The following is a 12,941-nucleotide window of genomic DNA, read 5'->3' as shown; positions in this document are numbered from 1 at the left end:
CGTTGGCAGAACCACCCTAACTCTCTAAACGCTTTTCCACGTTGAGTATCGTGTCTCTGCTTTCTACGATCATTCGTCTCCGAACTAACTTGCCTGCTCGCTCCTTTCCTAATGCTTAATCTCCGCAGAAATTGCCTGGCAGTCGCGCGTCCCGTTTGATATTCAGCGAAAAATTGAACTTGGAAATTGCAAAGTGCCACGATGAAAATCTGTCCAAGATGTTACGCCTGAATTGATGAAAACGGAATATCGACGCAAGAACGTTTTCAAATTTTTTGTGTTCGGTTATTTCTTATAAAACGTCGCTTAGGTTTTGATATAACTGGTGTTTGAATAATAACTAGACCGTCGATTTTTAAGCATTTCTGTAAGATTTAAAGGCTCGAAAACATATGAAATGCAAGTAATATGGAAAAATATGTAAGATATTGAAAGTGAAATATTTGTTATAATTTTTAGTAAGCGATACGAATTTCTATTTAGGCTGCGCTCCTTTAGAATTTGCATCAATATCCGCAGTCTAATAATAAATTTTAAATTTTATTTGCTATTCAATGTAAACTGACCTCTATGTATGTATTATTTTAAATTTAACTGGAAAAAGTAAAATTAATATGTTCCTTTCTCGCGTACATTTACCAACATATATCACAATACCACTTTTGCGGTAAAGAAATTCTATATATTCAAGGAACAACTGTTTCCTTGTCCAGGATTTAGGTCACGTTTTGTAAGGTAACCTAAAACATGGATTCTTGCTTAAGAGTAATTCTGTACATTAGTATATATGTATATAAGGGAGAGCACTTACACCATTCCAAGAGATTATCTCTGAAATTGTTGGTCGTTTTAACGGAGGTTTCTCAGATCGAGGATTCTTCGTTTGCAGCTTTAAGTTTACTTTGACTTCCTCGACGAAATTGCGTCGAAAGATCTACACCATACGAGCTGACGTTTACGATATTATGCTAAAATATTATTCTGAAAAGCAAAAGTTTTAATTGACATCCTTCAATCTGTAGATTAATTACACAGAGCTAAAGGTAACTAGTAACGACGATGTACTATAATTTTGTTGTTTTCTTTATGGATCATTTTCCGTATTTATTTTTCGGAAGTAGTCTTATTAATTGTTTAATTGAAGTCAAAACAATAAGATTCTTATTTATGAAAAGCATGATATTCTAAGGCAAGGTTAACCTCTTTTACCCTTCAATCCCCTTTCATTTATAAGTTATAGGTCATTATTATAGATTACTAGTATCGAACCTGATCTCTCATTCACATTGATTAAATATAGCATTGATTTCATGGTCTTTATAAAGGTGAAGACAATGTAGGATAAGGTGGAACGTTCAGGGATATCTGAATAGCTTCGTCGTAAGTAGTTCAAGGCCAATCCATTATTCCTCTTTGTTAATCACTACTCTTTTCAATTATCTCAAACACAAAAACATATCTATTAAAGAAGAGAGGATCTATAAAATATTTCTCGAACTTTTCCGATCTATGGTCTTTCTCTTTAGGCTCGTAAAGCTTGCTATTCTGAAATACAACAAAGCAGCCCTGCTCGTCCTATAAACTCTCATCCTTTCAATGTCTTCAACCACGTCCACGCACGACAGGAAGCCTACTGTTATATTTTCACATTTACACACAGACACTAGCAGTTCCCTTTCCAAAAAGAGTATCCACAAAGAGGAGCAACAAAATATTTTCATCCCGGCGATATTTCACGGTCGGTTGCCGTCGACCTTGATGACACACTCCGCCGCTCGTATATCATTATCCTTGTCTCATTTAAGCCGGATTAGTGACGAGCGAATTCACGCGAATCGTTCCGTATTTTCGCCGCGTTAAATTTCACGTAATCGCACGCGACCCGCTTATTTTCATCTTTGTCACATGATTCGAAGGGCGCTACCGTTTGCGTACTTATCTTCAACGCTATTCGATTAATCTCAACCGATCACATGCAAAAAATCAAACAGCTTTTCTTATCGAGCTACGGAGATGGCCAAGCCATTGAATCTTTTTCCATTTTATAACGACAATCTGTGTACGTGTGTGTGTGTGTGTGTGAAGGATTCCTTTTTCTGTTATCTTCTCTCCATACTTTCACATCTTTGTATCGTCGTCATTGTTGTGCGGGGTCGGTAAGGTTAATGATATCGATATATCCATTCGATAAGAATTTGTAAGAATGGTAGATATATTTATATTCTCAGTAGATAAGGTGTACAGATTTTAGCTTTTTACATGCTGTAACTTAGACCCTACGCTTATGTCGATCCATTGAAAGTTCAAAATCCTGTACCTGAAAATTGACTCAATCGAAATACGAAATTATGTATTTGATAATTGTACATTTGATAATTATGTATCTGCTACCATACAGCTCCTCAGATCTTCTTTAGGTAGTCTACAACTATGACTAATCAATCCATTTCTACGATTTCTTTAATTTTTTATGTCATAAAGATATTATTACTTTTATTTTTGGGAACATTACATCCGGAACAAACACAATAATTTCTTCGTCCAACAAAACCTTCATCCTCACATTTATTGATTTTCATTTTCACTTATCGCTCGAAATCAATAACCTGACGTCCATCATTGGTTATTTGCCGTGGCGAACGGAAGGCCCAATAAATTCGTGGATTGCTCGAGGTATAGGTTTATTCGAGTTTGCTAAGATATTCCACGCAGCGATTACGATGCCGCTATTCAGTTGTGATTCTGCCGCCGCGTCGAATTGCCTCTACACCGGCTACTAGTACTGCTACTCTGGTTGCATTAACATCTTCGAAACTGTGCACATTTAGAGAGAGGTTTATTTGACAAATGTACAGGGTGTACGAATAGATTACTGTTGTACGATGTGGGGACTTTTTAGTAGATGGCAATATTGCGAAGTCACTAGATTGTACTTATTAACAAGGTAACACTAAATTACGGCTAAGTATACTTCGTGACGTATAGATTTGGGTATAACGTTATGTTTCAGAACGAGTTTAGAATCTATAGAATGAATTACACAATCGTATCGTGTATAAAGGTCACCCGACTACATCTGTTTCATCGACTATACTCGTACTTCAAGTTCAACGTCGTACCCTTATACACGCGCGACTACGCAAACCCATCCTTGTTTCAGTCAACTGCATAAACACACATATCGACAGATGCTCGATTCTAATCTCGCATCGACAAACGGAACGAAGACGGTAATTTCGCGGATTGTTTGTTTTCCGCGATAGATGCAGACGCAGGATGTCTTAACTGCGCCCGTAAACCTCAGCTTATCTGGAATTTATAGTAAAGCGGGTCGTTTCTTCGAGTCGACCAGCAACTTCACTCGGTACAACCATTAAACCCGGCACCAGGTAGAGCTTGCTTTCCTTGGAATGCGCCACGAGCTCAACTTCGTCGTTCCGTGGCGCTCGATGTCGCGCGTTAGGAAATACGACGCTTCGTTTTCCTCGCTCCGATCTTTTCTCCGTTGCTATCTCTATATTTGTCTCTCTCGATCACACTCAGCGTCGTGGAACTCGCCTGGGAAATAGGTTACGCTAGTCAAACAGAGAATCGCTGATCAGCGAAGATCTTTAAGTCTGGTTAACCCAGGATAAAAGAGACGACGCTGCGAGAATTATGGAGATTCGTTCTCGTCTCGCTAGGGGAAGAGATCCATTTGGCTACCGATTGCATACGATTTTTGAGTCGTTCCAATTTTCGAACGGGACACGGTCGTTGATCGATGGAAACGGTGTCGCGCGAATACATTAGGCGATAATTGCGCTTGTTAGGGTTTCTGACGAATTCCGAGTTTAGCGCTGTTACAGGACGCAAATTACTGAAGCTGTATCACCGGGTGACACTCTGTTGCTCTCTGAGTACACAATCTGGTATTAGCAAAAGAAGTATAGATTCTATTGTATTTGTGTTTGTATAAATTCTGTAACTCGTTTGTATGTAAAAAATAACTTAATAGAACCAAATGATTAACTGTTCGTCTCGTCGATGAATTATTTCTGATAGATTGAATATCATCATAAATATAGGCACGTGTATCGGTTGAAAGTTTTATATTAACAAATAAAATCGTATAAGAGTACACACTGCTGTGCCATCTCGAACGCCATCTTCTGAGCGACGAACAGTACTTGCTGTCTGAACTACGAATATGTCTTCATTCAGGTATTTTACGCTGATTTTTAACCTAACTTATGTAACATTTTGCTTGGAATCTCCGGACTTCACAACTTTCGGAACAATCGAACTTCTTACTCATAGTCGTCAGATCACTCGAGAATTTACCGAATGAGAACTTCGTACTGTGTATCGAGGACCCATAATAAAATCGACAAGACAAATTCTCATTTCAGCGTTAGCAAGCTTGTCGTAAATAATAAAAATAAAAGTAATAGTAAAAATAAAAGACACTAAAAAAGAGAAGAGGAACAACTACCATCTGAGAGAGATCCTTGGCCGATTTTTAATTAGCGCATCGTCGATATCGCGATCAGTTTCGTAATGAACGTCGACGATCGTCGCGGACGGTGATTCGGAAACGATACCGAAATGAGAGTCTGTCCTGGTCCGTGGCTAAAGAGAGCACCACTCTCGGTAATTGGGAGTGATTTGCATGCTGCGAATCTCGAATGCTTCTGTGGATCGATGCCGCAGAGTTACCAACTTCAAGTCGATCCTAAGGTCGCGTGTTTTTCTCGACAAAATTTTACATGTCTTTTGGTATGGTCTGTCTAACAGGAGCTCGTTTGGTATGATTTGTACTCGTACTTAGAAAGTATATCGATTGGTATAATTTTCACTTCAAGACTGAGATTGATCGGTATAATTTTCATTAAAAAATTGCGATTGATCGGCATATTTCTTATTTGAGAACCGAGACAAATTGGTATAATTTTCATTTGATTACCTTGAAAACCTTCGTGCGGAGCAATCATTTGTAGCGTTTGCCTTCGGTACTGTGCGAAAGCCCAGAAAAGAATATTCTTGGTTTCACAATAAAGATATTTGATTGAGTTGAACAAGTATTTTACTTGCGATATTTTACATTATATATCTTTATATATGATATGCATTTTGTGAATTTATGCACCTTTAAATTTATCATAAATACATGAAAATATGTAGTCTACTTAGTACAATGGGTAGCTTTAGATGCACACAATAGGTAAATAGCAAGTGTAGTGGTGGTTTTCATGACAGAACGCGCTCATCAGATGGCGCTCGAGACTTTTATGCAACGAGTACTTGCTTTGTTGAAATAAGTATTAGCAGAAACAGGATTATAAGTAAGATCAAAGGAATTACTCGTTTTTACATTGCATACAGAGGTCCTTTTTATCCCGTTCAGTGGTTTAATGTCGTTCCTCGAGACGGTTCCTTTCGATGGAAAATATGGCGGATATCCTAGTCCGTACGATAGTTAATTACAACCCTTAGGCTCTCTTTGACTACAAACGTTTTGTCGCGTAGAATTGTCTAGAGAGCTACTGAATGCATTACAAAGAAAGATTAATGCCTGCGATAATGGGATTTGGATGACATTTTAAAGAATAAATTACGCTCTTATGAAAGATAACATTCCAGGTTAAAATTGAAAGATATTTTTGCAGGTACTTTAAATAAATTTTTTAATTATTATGACGTAATTGCTTCCTTCGTATGTATATTGGAAATAATATTAGGAATGCCTCGTTAACTCAATTTAACATAGGAATTATAACGTAGAATTAACGAGATCTTACCTTGTTTTTCTTTCATGAATTATTCGAATTCCAGCTGATATTACTATTAAAATAGAACGAGGGCCTGGAACGGGATAATTATTCTCGAATAATATTCTCTTTCCATTTTCTCATTTATGTGACATCGAAAGAAAACCATTGTAAATAGCTCTCTTGTGGACGAAGAGTTTGATAACTTGGTTAAAACAGTTCATAAGCGTAGGACTGAAACTGGAACAGTATTTTTATATCAATCATCACGAGATATCCTGTTGATTAGATTCTCGCAAAATCATTTTCGAATATCGTAGATACTTTTGGAACAAATTACATAATTCAATGTGCATATTTTTAAGAATAGAAAGAATTAGAATAAGAAAATCTTATAATGTAATTCATTAGGATATATATATGTCTGATGGAAAATTTAGACTCAACTCAGACATCTATTTTCTTTCTTTATTAATTAATTCAAATTACCTTCCTGTCAAATAAGTGATTCCAAACTTTGAATTGTACTATATTGTACGACTTCTAGAAACCATCGAATTAGATTCTAAATGTTTAGACAAAGTTTAATAACAGAACACTCCGATCCAACTAACAATTACAGCCAATTAACAAATATATATCACAGGATCCCATTGATTACAAACTCCAGCAAACATTCTCGCCGATAAGAACACACAATAACGCGATGGGAGATCACAGGGCAAGTGTAGCAAGAAATTAATTGTTGACCAATCCTGTAATCACCTGGCCTGTGTTTACGTAACACCGAGTGATCCGCGCTTTAATCACAAATGCTATTAGTTCATTGTAATCGGGCTCGCGACGTTCGGTTGGATATGTGAGCTTGTATTTGGTCAGGTGGCTCACAGAATATCTGAGGAATCGATTTAGTTTCTACAATTGGAGAATTATGAAACTCCTATAATTGGAGAAAAATGGGAGAACTGAAATTTCCTATAAGCCTGATTAATGTAATTTATGTTTTTGTAAACTTGGAAAACACTTAAAATACCTGACAACCAAACTATATTGGATCCGCCAACTGTACGATCAAACGCACACGTCTGACGCTGGTAAGTAGGAAGTCCAGCTCTATTGCGACAAAACGAGAAATCACGTGGAGGGATAACGTCTCGAGCGCGGGCTATTCCTTGACGTTAAGGTGCGAACTTTTCTGCTTGGATTCGAGAACTTGTTTCCGGCACTGCGACAGGTTTAGTGTATTCGCCAGATCGTTGATAAGCGTGGGCCAAGTGGTACAATGCAAATGGCGCTATAAGTCGACGACGAAACGCAATATGGATAAAATGATTCCGGGGTTAACGAAAGTTATTTGAATTTCAGAGCGGCTAGATATTCGACTTGAACATAGTCCGTACTTGGTGCCTGCAGCTTCCTCGTAAAAGTTGACGTTGTATCGATTCTTGAGGTAGGACAATTCGATTTATTTTTATTTATTTTTTTGCTCCCTGAAAAAGAAATTGAAGTATGTATGACACTGGATGATTTTATATTTGTTTGTGCTTAGTTTAATTCATCAAGTAGCAAATAAACGAAGTTCAAAGGCAATTTAACCTTGTCTCCAAGCTGAAAAGGGTTTCAAAATCTTCGAAGTTCTGGGTCAAAAAATTTCGAAACTTTCAACACCTTCGAGACCTGACAAAATTTGCAAGCTTGTACGAGGCTACTAGACACAGAGGTGGAGCAAAAAGTTTCGAGACCTCTCCTGTTTTAGACTTTAACTTCAAACATTTTAAACCTACCTCACTAACTTAGTTCACTTCACATCTAACTTACTTCAGACCAAACTTACTTCACACCAACATATGTCCAAACTTCTTCGCGAGTATTAAGTAAATAATATTGTTATTTTATACTATATTATATATTATCCTGAACAGTAATGCAACGTTAAGTTCGAGTAAATTCTTTAGAAAATTCTCAATTCTGCTCAAACTCTGATTTCAATCGGATCGTTCGTATCCGTATTTTTCACTCGATACAGAGATTTCTAGAAGACATTCAAACACGTGGTGCACACCGTGACATGCTTTATATGCGGTGGAACCACCAGAACAGCGCTTTGAATAGAAAGTTCAACGTGGACAATATAAGACCCGAACAGCACTGAATATGTTAATGCTATAGTGTATGGTCTTGCTCTTTCTTCCAGTTCAGTTACATGTACTATTCTGATATTATAACAATCTTAAAAGTTTTTTAGTTTGCAATTAGAATTCGATATCAAAGTTACGATACCAAACTTCGAATCACTAGTAATCATTAGGAATCTGCACAATCTCGCTCGTACTTTCACTATCCACGCTCCTAATCCGGTGCTCGTCATAAATCGTTCGAAACTAAAATAGTGTTGGACTAACTGCCTGTGACAACCCTTAAAATGCATCGTCGCTAGCATAATACCGTATCTGAACACACCCATAAATCTTAATCTGAAAACCGTCAGCCAGAGCTCGCTATCCTTACTTGCAATACTCCTTGCAAGTACCACGTGACACGTATTTCCAAGGATTTTGGAAATTGCATCCGCATCGTCGTAAGTCTATCGAGGGTGCGGATGTAGCGATAAGGCTGCCTATAAATCCGTAGCAAGCGGGCATGAGACGAGGAGGAGGACAAGTGTGCGATGGACGAGGGAGGGGGCGGTTTTGGGGGTTGGGTTAAAGGGCGTGGGAGCATCGCGAGAACGGGACGCGAGAAACGATGGAAAAGAGAGAAGAAGAGGTAGTGGTTGGGTGACGGTTGAAGGGCTGGCGGGTGAGAAACGTGCGAGAGGGCAGAAAAAGAGGGAGAGAAACGTGGAACTGGGGCACAGTGCTATCGATGCATTCGGGCGAAACCGTACTAGCACACTCTCTCTTCCTCTTCTACTTCCTCTTTCTCTTCATCGTCGTCCTCGTTCGTCGTTCCGTTCTCGCTCTTTCGGGGCTCGGAACTATCCACCCGCGGCTCTGTTCCGCGCCGAACCAACCGTTTTCGGAACTACACCCCAACACCGTTCCCTACTACCAGTAGCACACACCAACGCCTTCGCCTCCATCGACGCGCTATAGCACCGGTATACTCGGGTCACGATGGTGCAGCAATAATACTGCATCTGGCTGGACCCTCTTATTATACATACGTACACCTGAGCGAAGCTTACGTTTGCATATCAGAGAGACAGAAGACCCGTCGACGGTTCAGCGACTTTTTTGTTTGTTCCCGGAAACGAGTGTCCAACCGTTCTCTCCAAGCTTCGGGCATAATCGATTTTGCTGGCGACCCATCGGAGAATACCTGCACTCCGCCGGGACCCGCTGCTAAGATCCTTTGCGTCGTTCGCTGAAATTCGATGCTTTTTCAACCGGCCTTCTCTCTCCTTTTCCATTGATGTTTTTTCTCCCTCTACATTTCTTTTTAGGGTTGTTTTCTGCGCTTTTGCTTTCCCCCTTCTCTTTCCTTTCCTTTGTTCCCTACATCTATAGGGTGCTTTGAAAATCGTGGTGCAGTATGGAGCACGGAGTACTCAGATTTTTGATCACTTTAGTTTTCGCATTTCTGACACCTCTATAAGTTCTGTAAACGTAGTTTATGACACGAATTATTTTTTAAAGTCTCTTTATTATCTATCAAATATTTCGATCGTTTCAGCCTTTACGGCCAATCGAGCATTTACTCTGAACTTTTCCTATTGCACCTGAACATCGCACATTTAAAACAGACACTGGCTTATCTCTTGATTGTATCTCGAACTCCCGTGAAAATAATTACTAGATTGCAACGGTACTCAATGGTAAATACCTTTGCACCGAGTAGTACAGTCGTATTTCACTCGAAACAAAAGATCGTACCGGTGCATCGAATGCCGTTAAATCTCTAATGCATCAATTAGCATTCTCTTGAATAACCTTCTCTTTCTTCTTTCTCCTTTTTTTTTTTTGTATCAAAGTTGGCTAATGCTGCACCTAGCGATTTAGCAAAGACCAATTCGAAATGAACAGGATTTCCAGCGTTCTCTGAAAACACACACGTAACACAGACGGTTCATCTTTTTTTTGACGCTTTTCAAGGATTTACGGAGTACGCGAGGTGGCAAGTTGTTAACGCTGGAATTCATATTTTCGCGCTGGAAGCCGCTATCTCCTTTACAATGCGGCAAAATGAATGCCGCTTTCGCGGCCACGTAAATTCTTCAACGTTACACTTCCTCTCCCTCGACAATGCGCTTTGGTTCCGCGTGCGCTTCAAATATTTTAAGCACGCGACAGCAGTGTCTGGATGTATACCCTGTAGGGTGATTCGGTATTGAAATACTTTTCAGCGATAAATATTAGTAGAACGCAATTGGAAGGGTTAAATGTAAACGATTGTCGTTAGTCGGAGGCACGCGTCATTCCTAGTTTATTGTAACGTACAGTTGATTTTGCATATAGTGGCTCATGGAGATATTTTAACACTTGCCATGAAAACTTATGTGAACTTAATTCTTGTTAATGAATATTAACAGTGAGTAATTTATCATCACGTCATGGGATAATTTGTCGTGTAACCGGTATTTGACTACCAAGGGGAAATTTTGAAGCGTAACGCTGATTCCTTAATGAGCTTTTAGCGTATAGAGTTTGAAAAACTGTAGCTAATGATGCTCAGTTTCTGGGGTAGGTTCGCAGTACGTGAGATATTTAAAATTAAAACACTGAACTTCTATGTATATCTTTTGAAATATCGCTACGTTTATATACAACATTTGGCGTGAACAGTAAATTTCGAGTTCATTTACAGAAGCCTTTTGTTTTTTAAATCATTGAACATATCACAAAATCTCTTTATGTTTATCGGATTTTGCTATTTCGATCGGAAGGAAATAGCAGAAGGAAAGTGGCGAATAAAAGCCAGCAGCCTACCTATCTTCGTTTCTTATTAAACTCGGTGGCTGCACGAAAGAAAGCGGAACGTTATTGCGCCCCAGCCCCTACTTCCGCGTACGAAACTAATAAATTGCATCAAAGGGACGAAATTAATTTCTTTCCAGAACGAGAAACTTTTTCGCGTTCATTTTGATTACCACTTTGAGTCGCGGTAGTTCAAAGGGGACTGCATTGTTTCTTCAATTTCACTGCCGTTGTCCAAGATAGACGAAGGAAAGAAACAATGGGAGAAGAGAGCACCACTAGGAGAGGGTATCTCCGCTATCTAACAAGCTCTTTAATCTTCATGGAATCCTGAATAAATAACTGAAGCAAAATTCGTTAGTCGAATTAAAAACGCTGTTATTGCTTGTCCGAAGTCCAGGAATGGTACAAAGCGATCTATTTTCTTTTCTTCCGCATGGCATCCGTTTCTGCTTCCTTTTGATGGCAGTCCTGTTTTCGTTTCGTGTTTTCTCACTGGACATAGTCGTTAGTTTCCTTGATGCTTTTAATTTCGTTGCATAAAATTATTCGTGAATATGTTCGGGTTAGATTTGCGAGATAAGGTATCAGTAGAATTACCATGATCAAAATATAAAAATTGTACCAAAGGAGTCAAAATAAAAGGTGTATGAAAAACAAAACACAAGAACATGTTTATACAAAAAAATCATTCGAGTATTAAATATGTATGAAATATTATTTGTCCTATTTTTGTATTCTTGGATCGTGCACGTAAGAAGTATACGTTTAGACAGTGCAATAAACACGAGCGATACAGATAAGAAAACTCTTTACTCGATACTCCTTTTCTCTTTTTCATATTGTAGTAAACTGTGAAAACTTCTTTTGTGACTTCGTAAGCGTACGATGGGACGCGTAATTTATTGAAAAGAATGGTAGGAAAAACAATTCACCGATAAAATATATCGATTCCGTCTCTCGGCTATCATGAAATACCGGTGTCTATCTCTTTCGTATCCACCGTTAATCTAATAAACCGACAAATCAACAAACTACCATCGGAATCCTTTGTTCAAACGAAGTTTCACTATCGCGCTAAAAAATGGCGCTGCCCACGTGAAAATACGGCCTCAAAAGATCGAAAGGGGCTTTGACCAAAAAAAGGAAACGTATTGGGCGACCGGTTCTCTTTCGCTGCCTCAACGAGACGCGTTCTCGCTTTCCATAGCTCGGAGAAATGTTTCAAATTTTGAGCCAAAGCGTAAACAACGATGGACCGTGACGTGGAATATCTGGACGTATGTTTGGACCGGTCAGTGTTGCAGCGTGAAGTCATAAGTCAGCCCTTTCAGTGGCTTCGATATCGTCCAAACAACAACGCGCCATGCAGAATTTCAATCTTCCAGTTTTCCACCTGTTTCTCTTGGAAACAAGAAGAACAAGAGTATTGGAAACTTGGAATTTTCTATCGCTTTGTGGTGCAATACGATTGCTAGAACAAGTTGTTCGATTCGTATGTGTACATGCATTGTTTGCGCCTTTGATGGCTTTCGTCTCTTTGAATATTGAATGTTATGGAAATTGAGTTTTGCTTTTTAAACTTGTAATTTCCTCGTTATTGTATTCTTATTGTGTTTGCAAATTTATAATCGTAGCTGCGCGACGATATGATTCATTTTAACGAGAAAGTGTGCAACTGATCGTGTCACGGCGTGATTAACGTACGAAATATTTTCATATTCATTTGTAAGTAAGACACTTTCGTTTCATATCCGATGAAGTGGAGGATTAAATTCAAATAGTAGAATGTTATATTGATAACAGAAGATCATTTTCGAATTTGGAGCATCATTCATTTCTGTTAGCACCTGCTTCCAATAATTAATAAAACCGAAACGGTCAAGTTGAAAATACTTTTGATAATTTTGGGAACTAAATTGGAGCGATCGTTGATCTAGTTTTATAATACATATATGAATATCATTAGTCCGATAATAGAACGTCATAGAAATTCAGATTATGGACTGTCAATTTTAGCAAGTTCTTGTTTTACATTGACAAAATATAATTTCAGTTTGATAAAAGCACGGTAAGCAAACTACGTTCTACGTTCATATCAACTTTCCTGATTACTTCTCAATTCACTTACCAACGAATTGGGTCTCATCCACAATGGCGCGTCCAATATATCATCAAAATCAATGAAGCCTTTCATCATCCTGATTCGAAACCATAGCCAATCACCTTGTTAGGACGATTACATAAAGATATCATCGATCTATTTATATCAACG

The 12,941-nt window shown here is 38.6% G+C and overlaps 1 protein-coding gene across 4 annotated transcripts in view; it reads left to right on the top strand.

The window, feature by feature from the left end:
- The window catches only part of LOC122568532 (teneurin-a), a 699,158-nt gene that overhangs the window by 158,353 nt on the left and 527,864 nt on the right, over positions 1–12,941 (top strand). The window lies entirely within an intron of this gene.

Source organism: Bombus pyrosoma, linkage group LG6 (genome assembly GCF_014825855.1).
Source record: "Bombus pyrosoma isolate SC7728 linkage group LG6, ASM1482585v1, whole genome shotgun sequence".
NCBI lineage: Eukaryota > Metazoa > Arthropoda > Insecta > Hymenoptera > Apidae > Bombus > Bombus pyrosoma.
The sequence above is the reverse complement of the archived record's forward strand: the minus strand, read 5'-3'. Positions and strand labels throughout refer to the sequence as shown.